The 4,974-nt window shown below is 44.5% G+C and overlaps 1 pseudogene; it reads right to left on the bottom strand.

The window, feature by feature from the left end:
• Positions 1–653: 653 nt before the first annotated feature.
• LOC126279202 (5S ribosomal RNA) lies at positions 654–771 on the bottom strand (annotated as a pseudogene).
• Positions 772–4,974: the final 4,203 nt, after the last annotated feature.

Genomic DNA, 4,974 nt, shown 5'->3' with positions numbered 1-4,974 from the left:
AAAAACCCGCTCACGCATCTGTTGTGAAATTCCTCGTGAGCGATTTCAGGGTACAAGAAAATCACTGGAAAAGCTGCAGTTGTTTCTGCTTCGACTTCGGCGCTGTCATGCAAAACATTTCATCAGCAAAACCTAAATTCATTTCGTACTGCAACAAGTGACGCGTTACCAGTGAACTAATAACGAAAATTTTAAGGACGCTTCTGCATCAGCTGTTTCTGTCATATGCCCATCGTCAGGAACATGAGGCCTCCGGAATTAAAAAAAAAAAAAAAATCTTCCTTCCCCCTCCCGCACAACCAACCCATTTGCAAACGACGTGATAATGCCGTAGTACATAGGCCTCGTTTCGGGGAGCAAAAGACTATTTAAGTTTCGTTAGCGTGTCATATCCTGCTGAAGCCAGTCATGGATTATTATATCCCGGAGAGCTGTCAGGCGATGCAGATGCTTGCTACATTACGGCCTCTGTTAGAAATGCACTCCGTCTTCAGGCCACGAGTGGCCCATCGGGACCATCTGACCGCCGTGTCATCCTCAGCTGAGGATGCGTACAGGAGGGGCGTGTGGTCAGCACACCGCTCTCCCGGTCCTCACTATTCAGTCAAGTAGCTACTCAATTGGCATCACGAGGCTGAGTACACCCCGAAAAATGGCAACAGCGCATGGCGGTCCGGATGGTCACCCATTCAAGTGCCGGCAACGCCCGACAGCGCTTAACTTCGGTGATCTGACGGGAACCGGTGTATCCACTGCGGCAAGGCCGTTGCCTCTGTTGGAAATAGTCCAGGACACTTCCTATACGATTTAGCGGGTCAATCGAAGTGCAATAACGTGTCGTAGTGTTCGGGAAACGCGGAGTGTATTAATGCACCCTTGTGAATGCCTCTGTTACTACCTTGAAAGAAAATTTGTGTCCATAGCTCATTCATCATGAAGCTGTAGAAGAAACGGCAACACCTGAACACCGAGAATGAAGGGATAGGGAGTTGGGAGGATGAGTGGTAAAAGCATAAAAAATATTCGCTACAATTTATTAATGATAAGGAGGAGGAGCAGATAAGTGTGTAAAGTCACATCGACAACGATGTCATTAGACACGGGGCACTTATTCGGATTAAGGAAGCACGGAGAAAGGAAACGGCCGTCCCCTTTCGATGGAACCATCCTGGCATTTGCCTTAAACGATTTAGGGCAATCACGGAAAACCTAAATCAAGATGATCGGAAGCGGGTTTTAACCTTTGTCTCCCAAATGTCAGTCCAGTGTGCTAACCACTGCGCCACCTCTCTCGGCATTAACAATAAGAGTCACCAAATAAACAAATAATAAACTCTTAGTGTGGAATCTCTTACCGGTTCCTGAAGAAACGGCATGCAAGGCAGAATGAATAAATAACTCTCCACCGAGAAAGCAATGTAGAGAAACAGTGGGCTACTGCCTTTTACCACCGTAGACAAATACAAGCTTAATAACAACCTGAACGCCTCACGGCAACATTAAAAAACATAGAAACCCTAAAAATTGAAAAACGATCAAGGCCTTCTGGTAAATTAATAAATAATAATTTTAAAAAACGATATTTACAGCCAATGGCCAATAATACTTTTATAGCAAGTGGGGCACAAATACATCTACATCTACGTGGATACCCTGCAAACCACATTTAAATCGTACAATAAAGGCTGTCATGACCGAATGTTTCAGCTAACGAGAGTTCTTACGGGTTGTATGGCTGTGGTCCATGGAACAATACACGGTATTTAGGCCATTCTTCGACGTCCGACTCGTCAGTCTGCAAGACTCAGTACAACCAGGAGCAGCTCTGAAGATTACCAACGTAGCTTTGGACGAAACGTCAAGGATAGAAGTGCTCCATGGACCACGGCCATACAACCCGGAAGGATTCTCGCATTTAAATGCCTAGCAGAGGCTTCGTCGAACCAGTTCACAATAATTCTCTGTTATTCCAATCTCGTACAGCGCGCAGGTAAAACGGACATTTATACCTTTCAGTTTGAGCTCTGATTTCCCTTATTTTATTTGATGATCGTTTCTCCCTATGTTTGTCGGCGTTAACAAAATATTTTGGCATTCAGAGGAAAAAAAACTGGTGATTGAAATTTCGTGAGAAGATTCCGCCGCAACAAAAAACGCCTTTGTTTTAATGATGTCCACCCAAAATCTTCTATTATTTCAGTGAAACTCTCTCCCCTATATCGCGATAATTCTCTGAACTTTCTCGATGTACTCCGTCAATCCTACCTGGTAAAGATCTGATACCACGCAGCAGTATTCTAAAAGAGAACAGACAAGCTTAGTGTAGGCAGTCTCTTTAGCAGATCTGTTACATTTTCTAAGTGTCCTGCCAATAAAACGCAGCCTTTGGTTAGCCTTCCCCATAACATTTTCTATATGTTCCTTCCAATTTAAGATCGTAGAGCGAACTGTTGTATTTTATTGTTAAGTACGGAACTATTGTATCAGCACAATCTGAAAGGAACCTAACTGGTGTACAATCTGGACCAGAAGATTTGCTTTTGTTAAGTGATTTAAGTTGCTTCACTACTCCGAGGATATCTACTTCTACGTTACTCATGCTGGCTGCTGTTCTTGATTCGAATCCTGGAATATTTACTTCGTCTTCTTTGGTGAAGGAATTTCGGAAGAGTCTAAACTGTTATCATCATACACAGAATGCGAATGTGGAATATAGTTGAGGCCCGCAGGGGATTAGAAAATGAATGTAAGTCGGAATTCGCCGGCAACGGCTGGGGACAAGGTAGAGACTGAAAGTCCCGTCACGATGGTTCTAACGAAGACGTATTTTACAGTGTGCAGCTCAATTAAAGGACCACCTTTTCGAAAACCTGTAGCTGTCTCCCACCGCCACGCGTAAGTCTAGAATTAGGCTGAAAGGTAGGCACATCTTCTGTAATGGTACAAAGGAGCGGGGCCTTGAGACGTTGCCCTCAGGCTCGGCGATGTTTCAAACAGCAACGAGTCGACACATGGTTTTCAAAAGGCCACAGCTCAGACTTTCATGCGAAGAGTAACGTCAGTTAACGATGTCACAGTGGCACAAAATTTCACCACAATTCCGCCCAATTGCACCACGAACGTGCCATACCATGGCAGGTTCGGTAACACGCCCTCGAACCCAAATTTCACCTCTTCGTTTGATGCCTCTGCAGTGGAGATCAGAACAGCAACACCTAGCGTTGAAATTACGTGGTTTTCTTATGGATGACCAATGAAAACATTTCAGACATACAGTCGCTCAGGAGTGACACAAAAACACGTCAAGGCGTGGCATAATGTCCATCAATGAAACTCCCCTTCCCTTGGGCAATTAGTACCACATATTTCTGTATTGACAGTGTGAGGAGCAACAGGAGGTTCTTGACTGTTTTTGACACTGCTGACACCTCCCAGACGTTTCAACCCTGCTCTAAGGACATCATAGCCCAGCAGCCACACTGAACGTGACCGCACCCCTTTGGAGTGCAGAGGACTGCAACTTCATCATTCGATAAAACTGAAAGGCGATTCAAAGCGGCAAAGGGTGCTTGTACTTTAGCAGGCTTCCTGTGTCATGCCCTCCTGTGGCTGCGTATGTGAAGTGTGTGACACTGACACGTGTGTGAATACAGTGGCTAAGTACTCCCAGATCAGCAACGTCCTCAGTGGCACCCGCCCACATTTACTGACACTTTTAAAAATATACATTTGCAGAGAGAACCTGCAAATTGGTCCTATGCGCCTGCAGGCACGCAACCACTTCACACCCCTTCAATCCCAGCTGCCTGCCTGCAAGTGCCTAGGACTACCTTACTACGCTGATTATACACAACAGATGAGCACATACACACCTTGTCACTGCTATGGCTTACGTCAGGATTCGAAGGTCGCATGACCCCCTGGTACCAGTTCTACACCATCTGCAGCGTTTCTAAATGATCTTTGTGCCCTCTTAAGAGACTGACTCTTAAGAGACTGTCTACTGTTTTGTTCGGTGAGCATATTTATATTATCTGCATTGTTTCTAGAATTTCAGGCACCTGTTGAGATTCATTAATATCATTATCCTCATTGGAGTGCCAGCCAGACTGCTACACCGTGTCTCCTCTTTATCGATGGGTATAAAAGCTGAAGCGAGGCTAACACGAGCAGTCTCACCATGCATATAGTGACCTCAGCCTGAAGACTCTACTCGTAACAGAACAGTATTGCAATAGCACTCGGACTCGTTTTTCCCTACGCAGTTGCTACAATAAACATTTTCGCTGTCTTGATTATGTAAGTAGGCTGTTTAGGTTTTTTTTATTGGTAACGCCACATAGCGCTCTGTAAGAAAAATCACTGGCTGTGCTATGTGCAGTCAGTGGCTGGTTGGCATTGTTGTAATACTCGCCATTGTAGTGTTGGGCAGCGGCAGCTGGATGTGAACAGCGCGTAGCGTTGCGCAGTTGGAGGTGAGTCGCCAGCAGTGGTGAACGTGGGGAGAGAGATGGCGGAGTTTTGAAATTTGTAAGACTGGATGTCATGAACTGCTATATATATTATGACTATTAAGGTAAATACATTGTTCTGTATTAAAATCTTTCATTTGCTAACTATGCCTATCAGTAGTTAGTACCTTCAGTAGTTTGAATCTTTTATTTAGCTGGCAGTAGTGGCGCTCGCTGTATTGCAGTAGCTTGAGTAACGAAGATTTTTGTGAGGTAAGTGATCTGTGAAACGTATAGGTTAATGTTAGTCAGGGCCATTCTTTCGTAGGGATTTTTAAAAGTCAGATTGCGTTGCGCTAAAAAATATTGTGTGTCAGTTTAAGCATAGTTATGTATAATTGTTCAAAGGGGACATTTCAATACCTCATTTAAACGCTGACCGAACATCTGCTGGAGTTAACTGAAATTTTTCTAGTTTTCCCGCATAATACCTTCAAAGCCATCGATAGGTCACCTTGCCTTG

The sequence above is a fragment of the Schistocerca gregaria genome, chromosome 6 (genome assembly GCF_023897955.1).
Source record: "Schistocerca gregaria isolate iqSchGreg1 chromosome 6, iqSchGreg1.2, whole genome shotgun sequence".
Taxonomy (NCBI): domain Eukaryota; kingdom Metazoa; phylum Arthropoda; class Insecta; order Orthoptera; family Acrididae; genus Schistocerca; species Schistocerca gregaria.
The sequence above is the reverse complement of the archived record's forward strand: the minus strand, read 5'-3'. Positions and strand labels throughout refer to the sequence as shown.